Genomic DNA, 16,458 nt, shown 5'->3' with positions numbered 1-16,458 from the left:
GCCACTTCTACCATGGAAGCCGAATTTATTGCTTGTTTTTAGACTACATCACAAGATGTTTGATTAAAGAAATTTATCTCTGAGCTTACGATTATGAATTGTACCTCTAAGCCATTAATAATATATTGTGACAATTCAGCTGCTGTATTTATGGCTAAAAATAATAAAAGTAGTAGTCGAAATAAGCACATCAATATTAAGTACTTAGCCATTAAAGACTGAGTTAGGTCTAATGAGGTACAGATAGAGTATATTAGTACTAAACAGATGATAACTGATCTTTTGACAAAAGGCGTACACCAGAATTGTTTAAGGATCGTGTTACTAGTATGGGTTTATGTTCTGTAACATCACTTATATGACTTATGTTATATTATATGACATATTTGGATCGGATATGAAATTCCTATTATTGTTTGTTTCTTATTTGGTCAGTATATATGCGCATACATGATTGAGAATGACAAATAAAATTCAGTGAAGGACCTAGAATAAGCATTGGGCTTATTCCTACAGAGTTTATTCACTTTGGAGATGTTACATTGTAATACATAGAAGATAATACTCGATTAATGAGAACCTACCGCTATAATTCGTGTAATTTATCTTAATTGTTTAAGCATAGTATGTAATTACAAACTATACGTAACAAATGTTGGACCAAGTAGGAGAATGTTAGAATTTTTATTCTAATTGTGGTCCAATTTGTTAATATAGAAATTAGTTTGGGTGGTGTTGTAATTATTAATTAATTATATTGGCAGTTTGTCTGTTCTTTGATGAAAAAAATACGACTGTTTATAAATTTTATAAAGTTTGAGTCTCTAATTCTGATTACATAATAACAAACAAACACACTTTGATTTCATTTGAATTTGTAATTCAAGAATTGAAAATTTTTAAATTAAATCAAAGAATTTATTGATAATGACCAAAGGTACGCAAATTATTAATTTTATAAAATATCTAACATTTTTAACAGTAAAATTCCATCCAAAAAATTTATTTGTAATCTACTTTTTCTGGTAGTGAGATCATCTATTTAATATTTTATAAATAACATAAATAATAATAAAAAAAGAGATTAGCCATAGATAAAGTCACTTACAAAGAAATCAGAAAAAAGGAAAACAAAATGACAAAAAATTTGAAACTCGTGTACTATCTAAGCGTAACTTTACTATTAATTGTAAATTTGTACTACCAAAGACACAAGCACCATCCTACCATAATTTGTGAGTTTCAATCTTATTTAATTTATTTCTTCCTCGAATTATTACTTAGCCATACTCTGGAACAACAAAATTATTTATTAAGAGGAGTGCTAGAGACATTAAATTTTGTGATTTATAGTTATTTATTAGTTATTATTAGTATTTTTAATTGTGTGAGATTACATCTAATGATATGAAATTATTTATTTTTTTATTGATTAAGTATTATCAAATTTTAATAAAAATGTTAGCCCTCTAGACTTTCTCTATATTAAGTAAATAAAATAAAATAAAATAGATTGTTTTTGGTCCTTGAATATGATTGATAATTTCCATCTTGTATAGTCTTTCTTTAGTGTTGAGTTTTGCGCATGAACAAATCATACTATCATCTCAACTCTGGGGACATTATGTTTTATGCTTCTATCATCTTGTCTCTATAATCTCATAAATCCTTTTGTTCGGCTGAAAAGAAAAATGAATTCACCAAAAATACTTTATGAAAAAATAGAATTTCAGTATGTAAGACAAAAATAGATATGCCTATGTGCTTTAAGTCCCAGAAAAAAAACTCTTGAGAGAACTGGGTGTGTTTGATATATGATTTAAGTGTTAAATTGGCTCTGTAATGCATTGTATTATTTAGCAGAATCATCACAAAGTTTGGCGATCTCGGACATATAGTACAAAATTTATTTTTCTATTAAGCTAAATTAACGAGAAATGTAAAATTTTAATTTTATCTTAATTGAAAAATTAACATCTTATTTGCATACTTTCTCTCTTTCCACTCGTGTATTATTTACTATTTTAAGTAATTAAATATTTTGAAAGACAAGATTAAATTGAATAATATTTATCATTTCAGGAACGAAATTAAACATTTACCACATTATACATCTTTTCACAAGAAAGTGGATAGGATTATGATATATGTAAAGTATATCATATTGTAAAAATTTGTATAATATTGTTACCTTTGGTTAATATGCTAAGTTGTTATAAGGTTTGATAGAATTTTATTTATTTTTGGTGAATAGGTTTGATAAAATTAATAGTATAAGTGTATATATAACAACAGAAGTTTAAATTCTAGGTCTTATTTTTGGTCAGTTTTATTTTTGGTATTTATTTTTGGTCAGTTATTCTACACCTTTATCTGTTCGAAAACTCTTCTTTTTTGGTGACTGAACTCTACCCATACTAAAAAGTTAATAGTTTTGGTCAGATCCACACTAAAGTTTACATATTGTTATTAAACTCCATGTTTTTCTCCAGCCCAAAAAGAAGAGCTTTTGGCCAACTAGAAGGCTAAAGCTTCCCCCCTTCCGTCCTCTTCGTAGTTTTTTGCTATAGCATTGTAATCCACTACCATTAACCAATGTCAATAAATTACTATTTGGACTGAACCAAAATTAATATCTAAATTCTATCCTATCCTTTTTATAATAATATGTAAATTATTTTTCATAATATATTATTTTTTAATTAGTTATTATCTTAACTATAATTATACTATTTTGTGATTAAATTATTTTTTAAAATGAATAATTATATAATTTATTAAAATATTAAAAATTAAATCTTTGTTTTTTCCCACAAATTATGCTTTCAGAAAATGAACTCGATTTTTTTGTAATGGCTTTCGGCCTTTTGCTCCTCTCCCGTTCCGTCAGCGTCGTTGGGCCTCCCAAGCTTCACCTCCTTATTAAGTATCCCGTTCTCTTCGTTTGTCGTACCGTCGCCGACCTCCAAAGCATTGCCACTGCTGTCGTCACAAGCAGCGACGCGGTCTTCAGGTTTCCTTCTTTCTCACTCGGTCTCTATTCCTGCTTTTGATGCGTGCGCATATTTAATATTTTTTCTTTTTGATTTCAATTGATTTATTAAGAATTTTTGTTAAATAATCAATGAATTTAAGGTTAGAATGAACATTACTTTAATTAGTTGAATTTCATTGATTACAAGAAATTTTAAAAGGAAAATAGAAAGAAACAAAACAAAAAAGATGATGGAGAGCATCAAATAAAAAGTTCTCTGTGACAAATAGTGACAAGCAGAAAGCTTTTTGTGAAGGAGAGAAAGCTCACTGGAAGCTTTTTGTAACAAATAATGGCACTATTTATATTTGAGTATGACACCAATTAAACCTTAAAGCTCAAGTAAAATAGTATCTAAAGTCCAAACGATAATATATCTAAAATCCAAAAAATAATTATCTAAAGAACAAAAGATAATATCTGGTTTTATTCTCATTTAATTTCAAATCAAAAGTAATTATGATTTATCCAATTTAGCATTTATAACAATAAATGAGACCACCATTATGTAAGTCATTTAATTTGAAATAGCATAATTTGTGATTATAATTAATATATGTATTACCCACAAATAAATTAGGAAATTAAAAGAATTTCCTAACAATCTCCTACTTAGACTATACATATATTCTTTCTTGACATAATCACATCTTATAAACTTTATGTGCGCATCTGAATGCTATTTCCCTTATTACTTTAACAATCTGGTCCGTCTTATACATTAGATATGGAACTACCGCAGCTTTTATCACATTAATGTCATGACTGAACCACAACAATCACCATCCTAATATACTTAATGACATAGATCAAATTTAGATAAGTAATATGAAAATTACATACCAAATGATCTCATGCATGTCTATTCCCAACTGGTCCAACTTTAAAAACTTTATTGAGATCAAACACAAACCAAATATTGCAAAATGAACATTTTCACATAACATGAAATAAACCATCAACTTAATTCTGCAGAAAAATAATTCAATATTTATCATAGGACATATAGCATAAAATAAACTCCCACTAAACCAAGGCATCACAAATATTGATACCCATCCAAGCGGTGTGCTCATGAAAGACTTTAGGGATCAATCCCTTAGTTAATGGGTCTGCTAGCATATAGTCTGTTCCTATATGTTCTATGAAAATCTGTTTTTCTTAAACTTTCTCCTTGACAACTAAGAAGTTGAAGTCTATATGCTTCGATTTTGTCAAGCTCTTATTGTTGTTGGAGTATAGTACTGCTGACTTATTGTCACAAAATATCTTTAATGACCTTTAAATGTCATCTACTATACGAAACTCAGTGACAAAGTTTTGTAACCGTAAGCCATAAAATCGGAATCAGAGTACCTAATGATCTCCAAATTTTCTCATATCTGACAAGTAAGCATGTAATCCTTTGTTCTCTTCAGATAACGCATTACACGTTTAACAGCTATCCAATGATCCATTTCCGGATTGTTTAAGTATCTATCCAACATTCTCACTATAAATGATATATTAGGACGTGTGTAGACTTGAGCATACATTAAGCTCTCTAGTGCTGATGCATAAGGTTTATCATGCATTGTTGTCCTCTCAAGATCATTTTTAGGGTGTGTCCATTGGTCTATAACTTTTCATGCTATATCTACTTAAAATCTTTTCGATGTAGTCCTTTTGTGATAATTCAAGAATACCTTGAGAACGATCTCTTAGTACCTCGATTCCTAATACAAAAGAGATATCACAAAGAATTTTCATTTCGAATTTGTTTGATAGAAATTTCTTAGTTTCATGCAACAAGCCTATATCGTTACTGGCAAGTAGAATGTCATCAACATATAAGACTAAAAAGATATATTTACTCACACTGAACTTGCGGTATACACACTCATCTATAATATTTACCTCAAAATCATATGAGGTAATGACTTGATTAATCCTGTGATACCATTGATCGGAAGCTTGTTTGAGACCATATATGGATTTTCTCCTTTCTCTGTTGGATCTCCTTAATGACACTTCTTGAGGTTGTTGAGCTTGTTGTATGGATTGGGATTGAGGAGGATTCTTATTATTTTTCCGTGCTGTAGTAGTATCTTGAGCAACAACGATATTCTCATTATTTTCTTGTACTGTAACAGGATCTTGAACAATAATAGGTACAAAGACCTGATCATTATCAGTTATAGAATCCTCATTAAAAGCAACATTCCTAATATTTTCTCCCCCCCCCCAAACTTAACATACTCAAGAAATCTCGCATTTTTCATTTCAAAAAATAGACCTTGATGCAAGATTGTAAAACTTATACCCGCGTGAACGCTCAGCGTAACCAACAAAGTAGCAACTAATTGTTCTTAAGTCCAATTTTCTTTCTTGCGGCCTATAAGGTCGCACCTCAGCTGGACATCCCCAAATGTGCAAATGCTTTATATTGGGCATTTTTCCAATCCAATTTTCATAAGGTTTTGTTAACTGCTTTACTTGGCACCCTATTAAATATGTACACTACGGTCTTTAAGACTTCTCCCTAGAGTGATTAAGGCAAGGAAGAATGACTAATCATACTTCTCACCATGTCCTTAAGAGTTCGGTTCCTTCTCTCTGCAACATCATTCATGCTAGGTTTGCCTAGCATAATGTATTGCGGAATAATACCGCACTCCTCTAGAAAAAAGATCGAAAGGCCCGGGACGTTGCTTACCTGAACCGTCATATCTTTCGTAGTATTCACCACCACGATCAGATTTGAAAGCTTTAATTTTTTCCTCAAGTTCAAGTTCAACTTCAGCTATGAAAGACTTGAAAACATCCAAAGCTTGGGACTTTTCATGAATTAAATATAGTACATGTAACGAAAGTAATCATCTATGAACGTAATAAGATACTGTTGTCCATTCCAAGAGACAGTAGGGAATGGGCCACATATATCGGTATGTATCACTTTTAAGACATCTTTAACTCTTTGGCACCTAATTTCCTTTCGTTTATCCTTTTCCCCTTTATGCACCCAATGCGGACTTCAAAGTCCGCCAAATTTAGGGGTCCAAGAATTTCATCCGACACGAGCCTCTAAATTCTCTGTTTAGAGATGTGGCCTAGGCGTTTGTACCATAAAGATGTCAAATTCTCATTTAGTTTTCATTTTGTACCTGTTTGTAGTATTTCATTATTATAGGAATTCAAATCAAGCTTATATAGATTATCCACCAAACAACAAGAGCAAACATTATTTGAATTATAAAAGAGAATGATTTTATTATTTTCGAACGAATAAAAATAACCTGATTTGTCCAAACAAGAAATAGAAACTAAGTTCCGTCTAAATGATGGTACACAAAATGTCTCAAACAAATCCAAGTAAAATCCACTCGTGGAACATAATCTAAAGGTTCCTATAGTTTCGACTACAACTATATTACCATCTGTCACATAGATATATCTTTTAGCATCATTTGGCGATCGGCTCCACAGGCAACTCTGCATAGTAACACTTATATGAGTAGTAGCAGTAGAATCTACCCACCAAGTATCAATAGGTGCATAACTTGAACTAGTCTCAGAACAAACGAAAATAGGAATCATACCCTTCTTTACACGCCAAGTGGCATATTTGGTACAATCCTTCTTCATGACATCATGTGTCCCACCTTCTTACATAAGAAACAGGTTGAAGCTTGATCCTGTTTCTTAGCCTTTTCTGCTTAGAAGGTGTATCCGCAGTAGTATCACACTTTTTTTTTATAATGAGAAGATGAAACTATGTGAGCACTTTCAGTCTTATCTTGCTGCAACCTCTCTTCTTATTGCACACAGTGAGATATAAGTTCATTTAGGGACCAAGTGTCCTTCAGAGTGTTATAATTCACTTTGAATTGCCCAAAGTGTGTAGGAAGGGAGATCAAAATGAAATGCACAAGTAAATCTTCAGACAACTCTAACTTTAGTACTTTCAATTTAGAAGAAAGATGAGACGTTTTCATAATGTACTCCTTTATGTTCCCTTTACCTTTATACCTCATGGAGACAAGTTTGCTCAAAAGGCCACTTGCCTCTGCCTTTTCATTTTTAGCAAAAAATTTTTTAACATCTTTCAGGAACTGTTTGGCATATTTATCCTCAGTAATTGAGCCTCAAAATGCCTTGGGAATTGAGCGTTTCATAATTATAATACTCATTCGATTGGATCTATCCTACTTCTCTATTTTAACCTCATTGAGATTTTCTATAGTGAAAGTGGGTTTATCCTCTCGAAAAGCTATATCCAGATTCATACAATCGAGGACAATCTCTACGGTATCCTTTCAAACTTTAAAGTTTTAATCATTCAACATAAAAATATTGCTAATTTGTGCAGAAACATTAGCAATTGAAGCCATAGTTTTTGAATTAGGACAAGGAAAACATGCAGTAAATTTTAGTTAAATAATGAGAAAAAAAATCCATATTGAGATATCCAGAACAACATTAATTTTTAATTTTTGGATAGAAAAATTAACTATAAGTGATATTCTCATTGCAGTAATCAAATATTGTCAAAATTCCTATCATACATTAAGCCTTTCTTTGAACCGACTAAATACACACATGGAAACTTAAACTTTGCAACTTATTTATTACCGCATATATTTTTTATTAATTGGTCAAATAATAACTTTCTTTTAACCGATTATTTATCGCAAGTGTGTAATGCTTATTATTTGGCTAAATAATAAACTTTTTTTGGGTCAATTACTGTTTGCATAAATAATAAATATTATTTTTTATTACTCAAATATTATTAACGTGTACACATAACTTAGCCAAATATAAATCTTTTTTAAGTAGATTAATATTCGTATAAATGACATATACATAACAATCCTTATATCCTAAAAGGATAATCAATTATTACACCAAATTAATAGTGTGCACACAATTAAAACGAGACAATTCTAATTCATAATACGAAATATATATATATATATAATTAATATATCAATTGTAATGCTTGACGTGACAATATCGAAATTCATAAAGTTTCCTTGAGAAACTCGTAATATATATAAATCCATAGTATTGCGTCAATATCAAAAGGACAATAAGAATAAAAAATTTCATATATTTGAATGATAATTATAATAATAATAATAATAGGATTGAATGATTCTTTTCTCATTTTTTTTTATTCAATGTATATAATACCATTCCATTAATGAACATTGAAATCCGCTTTTACGCAAGAAAATAGAAACACCATAGATTTAAATTTGAGTTTACAAATCTAAATCGAAAACATCGAATACGAACAAAAATAAGTTTATTATTTTTTAATGATTCAATCATAAATGATTTTAAAACCACTTGTTAAAATTTTCTTAAAATTCGTTAACCCAAACATTATTCATATTGAAATAAAATACTTGAATGCGAAAACGTACCTAAATTTATGAAGTTAAATCATGATTGGAAAAGTTTGAATTTTGTAGTTCTTTTAATTTTCATCAACTAAAATCTTTTGTATTTTTAGACGGCTGAATTGCAACTTCTCTGGTGGAAAAAGTGTTACTGATGCGACTTTAGTATATTGGGGACTGAGAGCATGGCACCCATTAAATCCTAAAACCTAAATAAAATAGTATCTAAAATTCAAAAGATAATTATCTAAAAAATAAAAGATAATATCTGGTTTTATTCTCATTTAATTTCAAATAAGAAGTAATTATGACTTATCCAATTTAGCATTTATAACAATAAATAAGACCACCATTATATAAGTCATTTAATTTGAAGAAATATGCTACACATACAAGTCTTTTTGGCTTATAAGTCTTACAAGTTGGGTCAAATCTAACAAAAATAACATTTACCCACTGGAGTGTGATAACATGCACGACACTTCTTCTTCACGTTCCTCCTTCTCGTCCTCTTCCTTCCTCTTCTTCTCCTTTTTCTTTGCGTTTCTCCTCCTTTTTCTTCGCGTGTTTCATCTTCATCGTTGTGTTTTTATTACCATTGTCGTTGTTGCGTTTTTTTCTTCCTCCCCTTTCTATTGATTTTGCAATATTATGTATTTTTTCTTCTTTGTTTGATTTTTTCTCCCAAGAAGAATTATAAGGAAACGAAATAAGATGAGGAAGAAGAAGCAGTAGAAGATCAAGGGGCAGTAGAAGATGAAGAGGAGGAAGAGGAAGAGTTTTGAATTATGTAGAACTTATCAGAATAAAAATACACCCAAATATCTTCGTATTACACCCAAATATCCTTGTGTTACACCCAAATTTGCTGTAAATACAGAAAAATATTTTCAATGCTGTATTTTTTTCTTCTTTTTTTCTTATTTCTTTCTTTTTTTTTAGTTAAATGAATGTAAGCTCATCCTCTTTCAAGTAATTTTGCAGCATTATGTGTTTTTTCTTCTTATTTGTTTGATTTTTTTGTTTTTATTCTTGTTAAGAGAGTAAAACAAGAAGAAACTTAAGAAGGTAAAATAAAATAGAAAATATGAATAAGAAAAAAAAAGAAGAAAAAAATTGTGATGATGATAAAAAAAGAAGAAACAGTAGAAGATGAGAAGAAGGAAGAGGAAGAGTTTTGAATTATGTAGAACTTAACAGAATAAAAATACACCCAAAAGTTCTTAAAATACACCCAAATATCTTCGTGTTACACTCAAATTTGCTGCAAATAGAGAAAAATATTTTCTCTAATGCTACGTTTTTTTCTTTTTTTCCCTTATTTCTTTCTTTCTTTTAGTTAAATGAATGTAAGTTCATCTTCTTTCAAGTGATTTTGCAGCATTATGTGTTTCTTCTTCTTTGTTTGATTTTTTTGTTTTTATTTTTATTAAGAGAGTAAAACAAGAAGGAACTTGAAAAGGTAAAATAAAAAAAGATGAATAAAAAAAAGGAAGACGGTAATAATGATAAAAAAAGAAACAGTAGAAGATGAGAAGGAAGAAGAGGAAGAGTTTTGAATTATGCAAAATTTATCAGAATAAAAATACACCCAAAAATTCTTGAAATCCACCTAAATATCTTCGTGTTACACCCAAATATCTTCGTACTACACTCAAATTTGCTGCAGAAATTTTTTTTTTCTAATGCTATATTTTTTCTTCTAAATTGAACCACACCTTAGCCTTGGATTTAAAATAATAATCAATTTCATTCTAGTTCAATTGACAATCTGAATTTGAATTATTTATTATCTTCAACAACGAGATAACTAATGATGAAGGAAAAAGAGAAAACGAAAAGAGGAGAAGAACTTTCAATGAAAAAAGAAGGAGGAAGAGGTGGTGTTGATGACGACAATAATGAGAGAAAAATTATGAAAAAGAAGAAGAAGAAGAAGAAGAAGAAGAAGAAAAAGAAAAAGAGACACGGAGAAAAACATGAAAAACGCGTAAATATAAATGACTTGTATGACTTGTATGTAAAAACGCTTGTATGTGGAGAATAATTCTAATTTAAAATAACATAATTTATGATTATAATTAATATATGTATTGTTCACAAATAAATTAGGACAAAATAAGGTATACCTGCCATAACAAAGTACAATCATATACTTTAATATCAAAATATATGGAAAGTCAAACTTTATTATAGAAGCAGCATATATGTGCCAAGAATTCAATATTAAATCTTTAGTCGATCAATAGGAAAATAAAAAATAATGGCCCAAAAATAGAACATTTGTGTCTACAATATAGTGACCGAAAAAGTTTCAAAAATAATATAGTGAAAATTTGAACAGCAAGTACATAGATATATTCTTCATGAAGTCTTTTAACTAGAATGGTGAAGTTTCTCACGAAACTTATATAGTAAACTATGTGTAATATAACAAAAACAATGGTAGTTATGCATTTATGCTCATCCTTCTGACTTCTGAATTCCACATCTTGAAAAACTTGGTGATAAATAAAGGAAATTTATAAGATTTTCACACTTACTTCAGTGGTGACAACATGTTCTCCTGCATTCCCCTTCCTACATATAATTTTGGCTGCAGTGAAGTGATTGTTAGACACATAACATTTAGTTAGAAAAATAAAATGCAAAGACTAATAGCCTGTGCTACTCACCTGAGCCCACCACATTAAGAGTGTGATGAGTCGCATATTAGATCGCTCCAACTTTCCCCGCACAGGTGGAAGGAAAAAGAGTAATACAGTCACTATGTTTGGCAACATATATAGCAGAACCATGTAGGTGTAAAGTGACTGGTCACCCCAATGCCCTGCCCAACAAGAACCATATATATAGTAGAACCATGATTCTTTATGGATTATAAAGACAATTCAGCTTGCATTATATATATTCAATTACAAGAACATGCAACCTTGTTAGAAAGCAAGCACCATGAACTTCTAGAACTTGACCACCATTTCAGTGAAGGATTGAAAATTCAGTTAACATATCTTTCTAATTGACAGAAATTGAGAAGCAATTGCATGATTATGTTAAAGCAATAATATGATCTATATTGTTGTTGACAAATGAGTTCTCCTGTATTAGATTGTTCTTCAGCTATGGTAATTTCATTCAATTAAAATTAAAAGAAAAGGTCTACAAGACTACAAGAAATATGGTCAAATTTTCAATTGTAAATTGGCATCAATCCATTAATGTGGTAGAAGGAAAATAAAGATTAGAACATGAGACACATGAAGATAGATTGGTTTATATCATTGCAGAGGGAAATATGACAATGATCTCTTTCTATGCACTATGATAGCTGTAAAGTTGTTATGTCCCCATCTTTGTTACTACCAGCTTTTAGGACATTGGCTTTGATTAAAGCAGATCTGCATGAAATCTCATGTTGCAAAGTTTTTATCTGAGACGAAACGCATCGAATCGAAATTAACAAAAATATTTGCATTTCTAAAATTAAGAGTGCAGTGATGAACTCATTGCGAATGCTTACCCTATTCCTTCCCAAATTAAGCTCCTGCAAAAATCAACATAAGAAAATCATCAATCACCATGATCAAATCGCAGAACAAGAACAAGGAAAGGAACAAAACGCTGAAGGAACTAACCGCTGAACAAGAGATAGCAGAAAGCTGAAATTGATGAATCCAAACTAAGTATTAACTGAATTAAATTTCTGTTCTAGACAACTATAGCATATATCACACCATTCCATGAAATTGAAAAGAGGAATTACGAATAGGTCAGAGATTACGAACAGTATATATCTTGCTGAATTATATCACACCATTCTATGAAATTGAAAAGAGAAATTAATTGCATGAAATTGAAAATCTAATCTCCAAGCGAAGAAAAACGAAAGGCTTCAGTTTCGGTTAATTAGCAGAATGAAAATCTAACCTCCAAGCAACAGAATCACAAAAATAGTGTTTGGATTAGAGTAGCGGCGGAGAGAGCTCTGCGACGACGGCGATGAAGGGAGCAGACGCGACGAGAGCGGCGGAGAGAGCTCTGCGACAATGGCGATGAAGGGAGCAATGCGACGAAGGGAGCAACGCGACGAGAGCGGTAGCGGAGGGGCCTCATGAGACGCGAGTGGTGGAGGGGGCTCATGCGATGCGAGCGGCGGTGGCAGCGGCAGAGAGAAGAAGTAGCTCGTTGACAGAGAGTGGAACTCGATAAAAGTGATGTGTGGTGTGAATGGAGCTCGATAGGGTGGGGGCAATGCTAGGTTTAATTTAATTTTTTCTGCGGAATATTTTAAATTATAGACAGAATATTTGTCTGTAATAATTTAATAAAATGCAACGTTTTTATTCATTTAAATATAGACAAATTTTTTGTTGGTAACTATTTTTCATGAAAAAAAATTGACAGAATTATCGACAAATTCTTTTTTTTATCCGTAATTTATGCTAATTTATTTTCTTTTGTTTTCAACAAAAATTCCCTCCTAAAATCTGTCTGTACTTCCTTAAGATAAAATCTGTCAAGAATAATAAATAATTTTCTAGTAGTAGATGCTAATAGTTCCATTCTGCATTCTCTTCACCAAAATAGAGGGAATGGCTCTTTCTTCCTTTCTGCATCTCCTTAATGCTTCTCTTTGCATTTGACTTATCTCTAGTATCTCCATAGCATCTTCTGGGTTTTCCTCTTCTGAGTCAGTCTCTGAAGAGTCTTCTGCACCACTAGAGTTTCCTTTCTATGCATGGGGATCAGCACTACCATGCATGACTAAGTCAGCATAGGTTCTCCTCTTTCCATTGGGTCCTACGAGGAGGTCTTGATAAACATCCACTCTTCTTCCCTTACCACTCTTGAGGTTTCACCTCCAAAGCCTCTTTCATCATTCCGGAGTTTTTCTTGTTCCGATGAAGTTGGTCAGCTTCCTCGATGGTCGTAGTATCCGGCATTAGTTTGTAAATTGAATAAGGCTATATATGGGCTAAAACAAGCTCATAAAGCCTAGTATCTTGCTATTACTCTCACATTTCAAAAGTTTGGTTTTAAAATTACAAAATTCGATCCCACTTTATTTACTAGATTTATTGTCAATTCAATCACCTATATTTTGATTTATGATGATGACGAGCTCGTTACTAGAAATAATGACACAAAGATTACATACATTATTAATTAGTTATATTCTACTTTCATACTTAAGGACTTAGGGGATTTAACTTTCTTTCACGGTATTGAAGCTATTAAACATTCTGATTCCCTAATATCATTCAATCAAACTGAATACATCAAGGAATTGCTGTCAAAAGCTAGCATGCATAAACCTAAACCTATGAGCACTCCTATGGTTAGTTCATCGTTCACTCTATTATAGGAGAGATTGCAATATGCAATAGTTATTCCACCAGATATTTCTCTTTCTTTGGATAAAATTAGCCAATATGTCTTTAATAAGACTGCTAATTTACGTTCATCTTCATTTTCAGATTCTAATTGGACAGCTGAGTTGGACGACAGAAAATCAATTTCAGCGTATTGTGTTTTATGGTCCCAATTTAGTTTCGCCACAATGCAGCAAGTAAACTACAGTCAGTCGCAGGTCTACTGAGGCAGAGTTTAGAGTATTAGCAACAGTGTTTTCGGAGTTTCTTTGGATCCAACTTTACATCAATCATGTCTCACTTTGTCCAGTGTTTTGTGACAATACGCCTACAATTTTTCTGGCCTATAATTTAATACAACATAATCTCACCAACCATTTCGAACTGAATCTATATTTTGTTCGAGATTGTGTTATTAATGAGGCAGTGGCAGTAACTTATGTTCCAACAGCAACAAATTACAGATATATTGACTAAATCTTTCTCACTTTTACCAATTGATAAGTTTAAGGACATATTTCATATTACTTAATTGGCAAAGATGAGTCAATTATAGCTCATAACTGTTTCTGTTATGACATTTATGAATAGTTAAGGTCCTTGGGTTAATGTGATGTATATATAGACACTTGTATCAAATCTTAAGAGAACAGTATTCCATTCATTTATTTTTGCATCTCAATTCTTCTATTCTTTCTTCTCTCTGTTATCACTCTTTTAGACAAGGTACCACGTATCAGGAATGAAGTAGAGTGGGTTTTGATGCCCATCTCTTTTTTTTAACTTAGTACTAAATGGTATTTATAAGCTTTTCTCAGATCAAGTGCATTATATTTATTTATTTAAGTCAATAAATATCATTGATTAGTAATCAAGGAAACTTGATAAAATATGAACATACAATAATTTTTGTATCTAGACATATAATTATATAATCAATAAACTTTATACCACTCTAAAGAACTAGTAAATTATCAAAGACGATTCCCCATAACATTTTGAATGATGATAAGAGTACATCTGAGCTTGTCATGAATCTTGGTTCGGGTTCATTTTATTTATTTCACATGGGAATGGTTTTGGTATTTGAATTTATATTAGAAGTGATAGGGAATTTTACAACTTCCCAATTAACATTCATAAAGCATAGTATTTTTTTATCATAAATGAAGTAAGAACAAAACATAGCATAATATATGATAGAATTCAATGACAAAATTTGATCTGTGTAATCAACTTCAACTAGTAGGCAAAGGTTCTTTATTTCTTGTTTCTTGATGTACCAAAATTAAAAATAAATGACAGTGATCATAAAACCATAAAAGGGAACTGAGAGAACAATATTACACCGTGCTACGACGGAAGCTATATGGGTGTTTAAGGACTTCAATGTCCAATAATGGGAAGTCAGCTACAAAACTATACAAGATGGTCACTGCTCTGACAAAAAAAATAAAAGATGGTCACTGTAATCTTCACCAGTATGACTTAATCAAATGTCTTGGAATATTAGAAAGCAATCAAATCTTGTTCTGTTTAGTTGTTAAGATCACATATATTGGGAAGATAAATCATTTCTGAAATGGATTTTAAATTCAAGTTGGCAATTGCATGATCATAGGCCAAAATAAGATTTCATGCAATGCAATTATGAAGACCGAAGGCAATAAATAAATAATAAAATATGCTTCTATGGCTGAAGAGTGTTTGAAGCAGCATAGTAATCTTTGCTAAAAACTTTTCATGAAAGCCCGAAAACCAAAAAGAATGTTGATATGTAGTTTCAAGCATTTAGCTCTTTGGCATTCTTGCATCAAAAAGAACAAATCCATAATTAAATAATGGGTAAAGTACTATTTTGGTTTCCAACGTTTGGGGTGGAATATATATATGTATATATATTCAGAGATCAAAAAACAGAAAAAATGATCAAGACTTGAAATACACACAAAAAACTAATAAAAATAACAATAAATTACATAATTAGAGTTGAACCTTCGTTGCCACAGATAAAAGATCCAAAACACACCTTACATATCTTCCCAGCATTAGAACCCAAAACCAAATATATATGTCATTTATAGCAGGTTTGGTTTTCCATTTAGAAATCTCCAAATCATATAGTTTGAACAAAGTTTCTCTAACACAGTTCTATTGCAAACCTTGATTGATTTTGGAAATTCAAATGAAAAAGAACCTGCATGTACTAATAGTTATAGTCTTCTTACGAACAAGGTCTACACTAAATGAACTTTATAAACATATATCAGCTAAGTTCAGGTAAGATTCAAGACATGATGTGGCATTTGATCATATAGTTGATCTCACCTAGTGGGACAAGTCTTTGTTGTTGTTAGGCCACCACCTTGGACGAGGGAAATCAATGCCATCAATCTCCACAACATCCAAATCATCATCATCATCATCAGCAGCAGCAGGGGCAGCAGCAGGGGCAGCAGCACCACCCGCTTCCTTGTTATCAGAGTTCAATTTCTCAACTTCTCTCTCTGCTAGAAACCTCAAAACATCGAAAATAAAGGAGCTCTTATTTTTCTTCTGAACATTTTCTTCTGGAGAAAACTCCAATCCACAAGCTGAATTCTCCATGTTTTGATTTTCTTCATTACATTCATTCTCAAGCATTGAGATTTCATTGGCCCCACAC

The 16,458-nt window shown here is 31.2% G+C and overlaps 1 long non-coding RNA gene across 1 annotated transcript; it reads right to left on the bottom strand.

Moving 5' to 3' along the window:
- Positions 1 to 10,721: 10,721 nt before the first annotated feature.
- On the bottom strand, positions 10,722 to 12,663 carry LOC107489236 (uncharacterized). The gene is made up of 4 exons (XR_002375651.2): positions 12,349 to 12,663; positions 11,942 to 11,965; positions 11,097 to 11,251; positions 10,722 to 11,017 (listed from the first exon to the last, which is right to left on the bottom strand). It is a non-coding gene; the product is annotated as an uncharacterized LOC107489236 (long non-coding RNA).
- Between the last annotated feature and the right edge of the window lie 3,795 nt (positions 12,664 to 16,458).

Source organism: Arachis duranensis, chromosome 5 (genome assembly GCF_000817695.3).
Source record: "Arachis duranensis cultivar V14167 chromosome 5, aradu.V14167.gnm2.J7QH, whole genome shotgun sequence".
Lineage (NCBI taxonomy): Eukaryota > Viridiplantae > Streptophyta > Magnoliopsida > Fabales > Fabaceae > Arachis > Arachis duranensis.
This window is presented reverse-complemented; position numbering and strand designations above follow the sequence as displayed.